We start from the raw sequence: 12566 nt of genomic DNA, 5'->3' as shown, positions 1-12566 counted from the left end.
CATTCCTTCTGAAACTATTTCAATCAACAGAAAAAGACAGAATCCTCCCTAACTCTTTTTATGAGGCTAGCATCATCCTGATACAAAAGCCTGGTAGAGACAAAACAAAAAAAAGAGAATTTTAGGCCAATATCCCCGATGAACATCGATGCAAAAATCCTCAATAAAATACTGGCAAACTAAATCCAGCAGCACATCAAAAAGCTTATCCATCACAACCAAGGTGGCTTCATCCCTGGGATGCAAGGCTGGTTCAACATATGCAAATCAGTAAACATCATCCATCACATAAACAGAACCAACGACAAAAACCACATGACTATCTCAATAGAAGCAGAAAAGGCCTTTGACAAACTTCAAAAGCCCTCCATGCTAAAAACTCTCAATAAACTAGGTATTGATGGAACCTACCTCAAAATAGTAAGAGCTATTTATGACAAACCCACAGCCAATATCCTACCAAATGGGCAAAAACTGGAAGCAGTCCCTCTGAAAATCAGCACAAGGATGCCCTCTCTCACCACTCCTATTCAACAAGTTTTGGAAGTTCTTCAGGCTACGGCAATCAGCAAGAGAAAGACATAAAGGGTATCCAATCAGGAAAAGAGGAAGTCAAATTGTCTCTGTTTGCAGATGACATGATTGTACATTTAGAAAAACCTATCGTCTTAGCCCAAAATCTCCTTAACCTGATAAGCAACTTCAGCAAAGTCTCAGGATACAAAATCAATTTGCGAAAATCACAAGAATTCCTATACACCAATAACAGACAAACAGAGAGCCAAATCATGAATGAACTCCCATTCACAGTTACCACAAAGAGAATAAAATACCTAGGAATACAATTTGCAAGGGATGTGAAGGACCTCTTCAAGAAGAACTATAAACCACTGTTCAACACAATAAAAGAGGACATAAACAAATTGAAAAACATTCCATGCTCATTCATAGGAAGAATCAATATCGTGAAAATGATAATACTACCCATGGTAATTTACAGATGCAAGGCTATCCCCATCAAGCTACCACTGACTTTCATTACAGAATTGGAAAAAACTACTTTAAAGTTCATATGGAACCAAAAAAGAGCCCACATAGCCAAGACAATCCTAAGCAAAAAGAACAAAGCTGGAGGCATCACGGTACCTGACTTCAAACTATACTACAAGGCTACAGTAACCAAAACAGCATGGTACTGGTACCAAAACAGACATATAGACCAAAAGAATAGAACAGAGCCCTCAGAAATAATACCACACATCTACAACTATCTGATCTTTGACAAACCTGACAAAAACAAGCAATGGGGAAAGGGTTCTCTATTTAATAAATTGTGCTGAAAAAACTGGCTAGCCAAATGTACAAAGCTGAAACTGGATCCCTTCCTTACACCTTATACAAAAATTAACTCAAGATGGATTAAAGACTTAAATGTAAGACCTAAAACCATAAAAACCCTAGAAGAAAACCTAGGCAATACCATTCAGGACATAGGCATGGGCAAAGACTTCATGACTAAAACACCAAAAGCAATGGCAACAAAAGCCAAAATAGACACATGGGATCTAATTGAACTAAAGAGCTTCTGCAGAGCAAAAGAAACCATCATCAGAGTGAACAGGCAACCTACAGAAGGGGAGAAAAATCTTTGCAATCTATCCATCTGACAAAGGACTAATATCCAGAATCTACAAAGAACTTAAACAAATGTACAAGAAAAAAACAACTCTATCAGAAAGTGGGCAAAGGATATGAACAGACACTTCTCAAAAGAAGACATTTGTGCAGCCAAAAAACATATGAAAAAAGCTCATCATCACTGGTCATCAGAGAAATGCAAATCAAAACCACAATGAGATACCATCTCATGCCCGTTAAAATGGGGATCTTTAAAAAGTCAGGAAACAACAGATGCTGGAGAGGATGTGGAGAAACAGAAATGCTTTTACAGTGTTGGTGGGAGTGCAAATTAGTTCAACCATTGTGGAAGACAGTGTGGCGATTCCTCAAGGATCTAGAACTAGAAATACCATTTGACCCAGCAATCCCATTATTGGGTATATACCCAAAGGATTATAAATCATGCTACTATAAAGACACATGCACACGTTTATTATGGCACCTCTGTCGTCCAGGCCAGAGTCCAGTGGCGTGCTCTCAGCTCACTGCAACCTCTGCCTTCCAGGTTCGGGCAATTATTCTGCCTCAGTCTCCCATGTATATGGGATTACAGGTGTGTGCCACTACGCACGGCTAATTTTTTTGCATTTTTAGTAAAGATAGGGTTTCACCATGTTGGCCAGGCTGGTCTTGAACTCTTGACCTCAGGTGATCCACCTGCCTCGGCCTCCCAAAGTGCTAGGATTACAGGTGTGAGCCATCACACATAAGCTGAATATACACATCTTAAAAGCAAAAAGAATTGCACAATCTTCTTAAATTGCATTCAGTAGTCTTTTTGTTAGTGGTTCTGTGGTAATGTTATTCGGAAATCATTATATGCGCATGGTAGGATACAACTAATAAGGAATTATATTAAGATCTCTAAGAGTCAAAATTCATTAAAAGTGGTTCAACCAGATCATGTGTGCTCCCTGATGTGACGCACTAGGAAAAACACAACAGCTCTATACAATATTCTTGTCACCAAAAAAAGTTGGTAGTGGGCAACCTGAATGAAATCAAACATCTAGATTTAAATATCAGCTTGCAGGAAATACAGGAAACAGAGCAAGTAAAACGACGCTAGAGGAAGCAGTGAGAATGTGGGACATTTTACAAGGCAAATTATCTGCTTCCTTCAATAAATAAGTCGCATGGGGAAAAAATAAGACAAGGAGAATTCCTGTCCATTACAAGAGACGTTAGATAAATAATAACCAAGGGCAATATGCAGACTCTGTATGGATTCTGATTTGAACAGAGCCACATGTAAAAAGGCAGTTTTGAGACATTCTGGGAAACTCAAATATAGAATATGCATCTGAATATAATCAGGACTAGATGACATTTAGGAATTATTGCTATTTATTCATAAGACAGTGGCACTGTGTTTCTATTTTCTAAAAATATAGTATCTTATTAGAGATGCACACTACAGTATAATATAATTTCTGGGATCTGCTTTCTAATACTCTGGCAAAAATGAAGCAAGAGAGAAGAAATTAACAAGATTGGCAAAATGCTGATTATTGTTCAAGTCAGATGATGAGTGATCATTATGGTATTCCTTCTACTTTTGCGTTGTATTAAAATGTTTCCATAATAAAAAGATTTTTAAATTTTTATATATGCTTTCTCTCGTAGTTAGAAGGACCATCTGGAGATTTCATTTCCTAAGAAATGAGAACCAAGTCTGTGAAGTTCATTTCCTCCTTACAATGGTTGATTCTTTCATCTTGGAACAGTCGAAACAATGAAATTGTATTTCCTTCTACTGTTATGAGAGCAGTTCCTACTTTTTCTTTACTATTTGGCTTACTCACAGCTTGCTGTATTCACTCTTCTTTAAGTAAAGAGACATATTTATCTTTTATAAATAGGCACTGATAAAAAAAAAATTCAGCCAAATTAAATATAAAGGAATTTAATTGAGCAATGAACAATTCATGAATTGGGGCAGCCCCCAGAATCACAGCAGATTCACAGCGACTCCAGTGCAGCCACGTGGTGGAACAAGAGTAATAGACAAAAAAAGGGAAATGACATGCAGAAATCGGAAGTGAGGTACAGAACAGCTGGACTGGTTACAGATTGGTGTTTGCCTTATTTGAACACAGTTTGAACACTCAGCAGTGTATGAATGGTTGCTGGGATTGGCCAAGATTCAGCTATTGATACAGGTGCACACTCCTAGTTAGGTTTTCAGTCTTGTCTACCTATTAAGCTAGGCTGTAGTTCATCCATAAAGACTCAAATATAGAAGCAGGGAATCCTTCTCAGGCCACATTTACTTCACTTTAACAACTCCCTGCTTTTGGTCAGTTTCTCAATTTTGAGAGATTGACCAAAACTTTAATTATCAATATCACTATCACCATTGTAAAAGTAGTTATTTGGTCTTGAAACACACTGGGAAACAGTAGAACACTGAGTTTTGCAAAGGTAAAAACAAGTATGAGTAGAGGTACCCTTTATGGGTATCTCTTTATGCTGGAATGTCCTATTTACTGGAGAAAAACCAAACCTGGTCTGTTCTAGGATCTATGTGTTTCCGTAAAGTCTTAATTTGATTATGTCACATTTAGCATGAGTGACCCCATTTTAGTTTGGTTTGGCCTGTTGGGGGCCTAGTGAATGAGCTTAGTCCAAAACAATAGCCTCCTATAACTTTGTTTAAAAAAGATTCCCCCTTTTTGGTCAGGCTCTCACTTAGGTAAAAGTGTGACCACAATTGAGGGCCTTACTGCCACTCTCAGTTACCATCATTTTGGGTTTCCAGTCTCACCATATCATTCATAGGTTATAGTATCCCCAGGGTCACACATTTCTTTCAGCTCTTGTCTTTCCATTTGAAGAGAGACCATTTGACATTCTAGAGATGGCTGCATACAAGCATTTAAAACCTTCGAGAGAACACAGTGCACCAGGGAGACTATTATTATGACTCTTGGGAGGATAATACCAAGAGTTTAGAGTATGCTCCTTACCCAGGGTACCCATAAACCAAACCACCTAAAATTAAATAGATTAAAGAATGAGCTGGATAAAGAGTCTACTTGCTTTAAGTGGTCTTTTCATTAATTCTCTATAACTGAATTTTTATAATCTACATTTGATGTATTTCTCCACAGGCCACAAACGTCAGAATCTGTTTAGCCAATTCTATTATTTAGCATAACTTTCACAAGAGAATTTAAAGTCTGTTGTGTAACAATAGACTTTACATTAGAATCTGCTATACAGCCTGTCATCAGGGATACATTTCTAATTATTGCCTCTTTTATTCTAAACCACGGAAAAAGGACCTAACAAATGATGTCCTTCTAGAAGAGTGAAGGCCTCCTGGCAATGTTCTATTTAACCCATGATGTGGGTTAAGAGGAGTTTTGACTAATTATGAGGCAATATATGTACCATTAAAGTTTCTCACCTATATTGGGCCTTCTTCATCTTTTATCCATCAAAGTATAAAGTTATTCACGTATAAGTCTGGCTGCAAAATCCTTCACGAATGAAAGTATACCCTATAAGTGCACATAATAGACCCCCTCTTCATTTCTATTGGCTATAGAGGCATAAATAAGGAAAAAATATTCAAAGATAAGAGTCTCATAGTAGTAGTAGATGTCTTGATCCGTGATCTCGGGAAAAGCTGTTTACATCAAGGATGCCATCTTCTTCTGGGGAGAAAACTACCTTTAGGGTTCCAATGGATGTACAGTTCCAAGAGTGTGGAGGGACCCTTCTCAGTTGTGAGATTATTCACTCAAGGTTCAAGGTTCCAAAGTTTTGTTGCAGTGTGGATGGCAAGCACAGTCTTTCTCTGATGTTCTCAAAAGATCCAATCTTCAGGTTCTAGATTGTGAAGCAGTTGATTGTCCTCAATGAACCATAAAAACTTTCTTTACCTGGTGAAAATATACTATGGCATAATAATTACTGTAACATAAAACATGCATTGAAAATGACAATTGAATGAACTCCCTTTACAAATGTTTAAATGACCCATCAGATAGCCAAACATACCTGAAGGTCTGATTATCTTCCCAGGGTTATCGAACCAAACACTGGTTTTAAACTATTTTTGAAATTTATAAGTCATTATATCAATATATTCAATTTTGATGATTTTATGTTTTCCATGATGAGTCATGGAATGCAGAGCCTTTAACAACAAAAGCTTTAAGGGCTCAGGAAGGACAGGATAGCCTTCCTGGTCTTCCATGAGTCTATGTTTAATATTGGACTTATGTCCTCTTGAATACCAGTTGTTTTTCCAATTTAAATTCATAGCAGTGACAACTAATGGTTATCATAAGCAATTAGACTTAGACTATGGAGTTCAAATTGTATATCTAATCAATTTCAGTATCAGCTGGTTTAACATGAAAATCTTGGCAAAGTATTTTCTTGGTATTTAATTTTTTGTTTTATTTAGGTTAGCAGTTTTATACAAGGAAATTTGGTTATTTCTGTGGTAGACAATAACTTAATATAATAACCATAATTATGGTTGATAGTATATACTCAGACATATTAGAATTTTAGACATCCTATACATTTTTTTTTTTTTTTGAGATGGAGTCTTGCTCTGTCACCCAGGCTGGAGTGCAGAGGTAAGATCTTGCCTCACTGCAACCTCCGCCTCCTGGGTTCAAGTGATTCTTCTGCCTCAGCCTCCCAAGTAGCTGGGATTACAGGTGCTCACCACCATGTCTAATTTTTTGTACCTTTAGTAGAGATGGGGTTTCACCATGTTGGCCAGGCTGGTCTCAAAATCCTAGCCTCAGGTGATCTGCCTTCCTCGGTCTCCCAAAGTGTTGGGATTACAGGCATAAGCCACCGTGCCTGACCCCATACAATTTTAGAACATACATTAATATCATTCACTAAAATATAACCTGAAGATTAAACATTATTTTTATTTTGACAATGCTTCCCATGTAACTTAACATGTTAAACAATTCTGTTTACCTCTCTTTTGGATGCTTCAGGGGCCCTCTGTAGCATTCCAAAGTTAGAGGTCAGAAAAGACCATTTTAAAGCTCAAATTTAATTTTGGGAAGCCTATTAAATATGTTAAAGTTTTAAAACACTTGATATTATGAACTAGAGTTCCAGGTCACCATAAGTCATTCATTTAGCCAAAATGATGACTCAAAAAATTTTTAAAAGGCAAAAACCTTTACTCATTGATAGAGGGAAGACTTAGCTTTCCAAACAATCTGTCTTTTGTCTTTCCTTTTTTTTGGTAGCATATTTAAAAGGCAAACAAAACAAAAAGTTTTCATTATCTTCTAATATTACATGAAAATCTTGTTCAAAAGAGAAAGTCAAATTTCATTAGTGGACTTGCATTAGTGGACTATTAATGTCAACTCCAATTTTTAATAAAACCTCACAGACAGCCTGTAATCCCAGCACTTTGGGAGGCCGAGACGGGCGGATCACGAGGTCAGGAGATCGAGACCATCCTGGATAACTCGGTGAAACCCCATCTCTACTAAAAAATACAAAAAACTATTTGGGCGAGGTGGCAGGCGCCTGTAATCCCAGCTACTCGGGAGGCTGAGGCAGGGGAATGGCGTAAACCCGGGACGTGGAGCTTGCAGTGAGCTGAGATCCGGCCACTGCACTCCAGCCTGAGCAACAGAGTGAGACTCCGTCTCAAAAAAAAAAAAAAAACCTCACAGACAAATCTAATCTATCCAATCTTAATCAGTTTGACCATTAGCTGAGATTTTCATAAACCTTTTATAACCCTTTACCAATTTTTGTTAAAGAGCAGATTAGTGCTTTAAGAAAACCCTGTTGTGCTTTTATTTCAATGTTCAGTTTACAGAAAAACTGAACAATACACCTTTAAATTTAGTCAATATTTTCACACATAGAATTTCTTTTACAAAGTTAATTTTTACAAACCTTCCACAACTTGTTCAAACCTTTAGCTTTATTCTATTTAATTTAAAACAGTCCTTTAACCCTCTAAACTAGGTAAAAATTTACATTCTCATGCATTCTTATAATCTCTTACCAAAAACACGTTTCATTCTCCTCACACACCTTGCATGTAAACCTAGTTTTTCAGTAGTCTCAGTTACATGTTATAATGGTAATTCTTAGCAACTTTCACTTATGGTACATAAATTTTCTTTTATGAATCCTTTCATGACTTACATAGACCATCTACAATGTGCTTGGTCTTTCTGACTTGTCCTAAACATCCCTCTTTTTATTTTTTATTTTTTATTTTTTATATACTTTAAGTTCTAGGGTACATGTGCATAACGTTATATCATGTATAACTCCCCAATGCAATCCTCCCTCCTCCCCCTCCCATGATAGGCCCCAGTGTGTGATGTTCTCCTTCCCGAGTCCAAGTGATCTCATTGTTCAGTTCCCACCTAAGAGTGAGAACATGCGGTGTTTGGTTTCTCTTTTGTGATAGTTTGCTAAGAATGATGGTTTCCAGCTGCATCCATGTCCCTACAAAGGACATGAACTCATCCTTTTTTATGGCTGCATAGTATTCCATGGTGTATATGTGCCACATTTTCTTAATCCAGTCTGTCACAGATGGACATTTGGGTTGATTCCAAGTCTTTGCTATTGTGAATAGTGCCACAATACACATACGTGCATGTGTCTTTGTAGTAGAGTAATTTATAATCCTTTGGGTATATACCCAGTAGTGGGATGGCTGGGTCATATGGTACATCTAGTTCTAGATCCTTGAGGAATTGCCATACTCTTTTCCATAATGGTTGAACTAGTTTACAATCCCACCAACAGTGTAAAAGTGTTCCTATTTCTCCACATCCTCTCCAACATCTGTTGTGTTCCTGACTTTTTAATGATTGCCATTCTAACTGGTGTGAGGTATCTCATTGTGGTTTTGATTTGCATTTCTCTGATGGCGAGTGATGATGAGCATTTTTTCATGTTCTGTTGGCTGTATGGATGTCTTCTTTTGAGAAATGTCTGTTCATATCCTTTCCCCACTTTTTGATGGGGTTGTTTGTTTTTTTCTTGTATATTTGTTTGAGTTCTTTGTAGATTCTGGATATTAGCCCTTTGTCAGATGAGTAGGTTGCAAAAATTTTCTCCCATTCTGTAGGTTGCCTGTTCACTCTGATGGTAGTTTCTTTTGCTGTGCAAAAGCTCTTTAGTTTAATTAGATCCATTTGTCAATTTGGCTTTTGCTGCCGTTGCTTTTGGTGTTTTAGACATGAAGTCCTTGCCCATGCCTATGTCCTGAATGGTACTACCTAGATTTTCTTCTAGGGTTTTTATGGTATTAGGTCTAACATTTAAGTCTCTAATCCATCTTGAATTAATTTTCGTATAAGGGTTAAGGAAAGTTCAGCTTTCTACTTATGGCTAGCCAATTTTCCCAGCACCTTTATTAAATAGGGAATCCTTTCCCCATTTCTTGTTTCTCTCAGGTTTGTCAAAGATCAGATGGCTGTAGATGTGTGGTATTATTTCTGAGGACTCTGTTCTGTCCATTGGTCTATTTCTCTGTTGTGGTACCAGTACCATGCTGTTTTGGTTACTGTAGCCTTGTAGTATATAGTTTGAAGTCAGGTAGCGTGACGCCTCCAGCTTTGTCCTTTTGACTTAGGATTGTCTTGGCAATGCGGGCTCTTTTTTGTTCCATATGAACTTTAAAGCAGTTTTTTCCAATTCTGTGAAGAAAGTCATTGGTAGCTTGATGGGATGGCATTGAATCTATAAATAACCTTGGGCAGTATGGCCATTTTCACGATATTGATTCTTCCTATCCATGAGCATGGTATGTTCTTCCATTTGTTTGTGTCCTCTTTGATTTCACTGAGCAGTGGTTTGTAGTTCTCCTTGAAGAGGTCCTTTACATCCCTTGTAAGCTGGATTCCTAGGTATTTTATTAAACATCCCTCTTTTTAAACAACCAGTCATTTTACTTTAGGACAAGAATTTACTATACAAGATCCTTATATAAAATCTCTTTTCTTTATAACCTTCTTTTCGTAGCTAGGTTGCATGGCTAATTCCACATGTCCCCAGGCCTTATTTAAAATTTAATGTCTCCAAAATAAATTGAGCAATTTTCAAGGGTCAAAGCAGTTTATTGCCTTAAAAATATTAAGCAAACCTAATACCTGGCCTGCATAATTTAGACTAAATGTATTTATTTATCAATAATCTTTAAAGCTATTTTTATTTCCCAAAGATGACCAAAATTACATGAACTAAAAGGCATTACAGCTTTTCTTTTTCTTTTTTTTTTTTTTTTTTGAGACGGAGTCTCGCTGTCACCCAGGCTGGAGTACAGTGGCCGGATCTCAGCTCACTGCAAGCTCCGCCTCCTGGGTTCACGCCATTCTCCTGCCTCAGCCTCCCGAGTAGCTGGGACTACACGCGCCGGCCACCACGCTCAGCTAGTTTTTGTATTTTTTAGTAGAGACGGGGTTTCACCGTGTTAGCCAGGATGGTCTTGATCTCCTGACCTCGTGATCCGCCCGTCTCGGCCTCCCAAAGTGCTGGGATTACAGGCTTGAGCCGCCGCGCCCGGCCTTTTATTTTTCTTTCAAAATATTTAAGCACTTTTTTTGTTTAAACCAATTAGAATTCTATTATACAAACACTACACACACAACACATATATAACTACACAAACAGACCAAAGAAGATTGCTACAGTAGTTGTAAGATTCTCCATTTGCCAGTTTTTAAGTTTCTTAATTAGATTACTGGCTTTAGGGTGGAGTTCTCGGAAGAACAGGGCCCAGAAAGGGTCTCTGGTGCCTCGTGTTTTTCCCAAGGAGTCCCAGGCTGTGAGAGCTTGAATATCCACTTTTAATTAAGCTGACTTTTAACCACAGCACTCTTTAATAAAGTCCTTTTAAAATTTCTTATTACCCGACTTTAGGCAGGCCAAAGAGCTGCTATTTCTGGCTTTTAAACTTTACCTAAGGTAACCTCACAGGTGCTCTGAGAAAGGAAAATTCAAAACAGTTCGTGGAGGGGAAGAGAATCAAAAAATGGCAAAGTCACCCAAATATCAATCAGAAAGGCTCATCCCCTAAGCTAGGGATTGAACTCTGAACCCGGGCCACCATTGTGAAAAGAGAAAGCATGGCCACGTGGCTACAAGATTAAGCTCCTAAACACATAACTGACCAGTTTGCTGGGTCGTCTTGAACAACAGGCTTATGAGGTTTTAGGCACACATTTTATCCTAAGGTACCCCTCTTTATGACAAAACGATACAGAAAGACACACAAAGCACATCAGATTCACTAGAGCTTAAGACAAGCCTCAGAATTCTTTTTTGTATGAATCAAAACTTTACATAGGAGATAACAGTGATTTTTACCATTCACTTAAACATTTTGCACAAAGAAAAAGAGGAAAAAAGCCAGAAATCTGACTGGTAAGAAATTCTTACCCTTTTACTGGCATGCCAGGCTTCTGGGCTCTCTTTCCCTTTCCCTGAGCAGCTCTAGTGACCCAGCTTGCCACACCATCACCCTGGAGGCCAAGCTGCATCATAAAAGAAAATTATCTTTTTTTGTTTGGGCCAGAACAAAACACATATGATAAAACACAGACATTAGCCACTCTGTTTAGCACCCAATATCAAACTGGTTAGGCTTAAATTTGCCCTCCGATGGCCCCTGTCATCTTTAATCCAACCTCCAACTAGGAGTTTCAGCACATGGTCTCTGGGCAAGATGGCTGCCCTTAGTAACAGAAAAGATATGAAAGGAAAGGAAGAGAAAGAAAAGTATTGCCTGTGGCAAGATGGGGAAGGTGAAGAGCTCAGGGAGGCCAGAGCAAGACCCACTCATTGCTATGACACTGAAAAGTTCAGGAGGCCACTTGTCAGTAGTGAAGGGATCTTTTCCAGCAATCCCATCAGCTCTCAAGTTTCCCCTTTTGGGGAGGAAAAAGCTTCCCATGTCCCACGGTCCCGTACATGCCTAACACTGTCACCTATAGCAGTCAGCAAAAAGTATAAGACAGATTAATCCAAAGAGAATAGCAGTTAACATCCCATAGCGCCAAACCTGTTCTTAACTGAAAGAGACTTTACTGAGAGCCCTTATTTTTAAACATACTTAATTGCATTGTTGTACATTTGGAACATTCCACTGTAAGTTATCTTTAGTAAGATTTTGCCATTTCTGTAAGACTATGCTGCCTCCCAGGCCTAAGGTAAGCTGGAAGGAACTTAGTTTTCCAGAAATTAAGGATCTCATTTTTACCTAAAATATTGGCTTGACTCTCAGGGTCTCTTGATTAACTGAGCCAATGATTTTTCCTACCTAAGCATGCAAGAAAAATGAAACAAAGGGGTAGAACATAAAAATCCCTGTGAGTTTTCAAAAGTCGAGTTTTATAACCCTGCAATATTACTGCTTACTATCAGTTCCTTTCTGAACCAGTCAGGTGTAAGAGACCTCTAACTGGATCCAAGCCAATTAATTCCCAGATCAAATCCATTCCTGGACCCAGCTCAGTTTCTGTCATGACTTCCAAACCGTTTGGATCAGAAATTGGCTCAAAGAAACTTGGAGAGCTCAAAACACAAACCTGTGGAGCTCTGAAATCCAAGAGAGAGCTTATCCACAATCCCCAGCTGCTCTGAGAGATCAGTGAACACAAGTGGGTCCTGCAGGTACCTTGCTTGTTCAGTTCACTCAGCACTCCCGGGGGTCGCCAGAAGCTCTACTTCAGATCCCACTTCTGACACCATCTGATAAAAGAAAAACTTTAGCCAAATAAAATTTAATGGAGTTTAATTGAACAATGAAAAATTCACAAGTCAGGTAGCCCCCAGAATCACAGCAGATTCACAGAGTCTCCAGCGCAGCTACCTGGTGGAAGATTTATAGATCAAAAAGGAGAAATGATGTACAG

General features: G+C 38.3%; 1 protein-coding gene across 8 annotated transcripts in view; it reads right to left on the bottom strand.

Moving 5' to 3' along the window:
- Positions 1-12566, bottom strand: part of FBXL13 (F-box and leucine rich repeat protein 13) — a 282389-nt gene that overhangs the window by 245220 nt on the left and 24603 nt on the right. For 2 of the 8 annotated variants that reach the window (XM_033193676.1, XM_033193678.1), the window contains exon 3: positions 5359-5570. The exons of 5 other annotated variants lie outside the window; for them this stretch is intronic. The gene's annotated coding sequence lies outside the window, so the exon portion shown is untranslated. Of the gene's footprint in view, positions 1-5358; positions 6272-12566 lie in introns of those variants that run through there. One more of the 8 variants, XM_033193677.1, reaches the window with a different exon arrangement.

Source organism: Trachypithecus francoisi, unplaced genomic scaffold (genome assembly GCF_009764315.1).
Source record: "Trachypithecus francoisi isolate TF-2019V2 unplaced genomic scaffold, Tfra_2.0 Lachesis_group4, whole genome shotgun sequence".
Taxonomy (NCBI): Eukaryota; Metazoa; Chordata; class Mammalia; order Primates; family Cercopithecidae; genus Trachypithecus; species Trachypithecus francoisi.
This window is presented reverse-complemented; position numbering and strand designations above follow the sequence as displayed.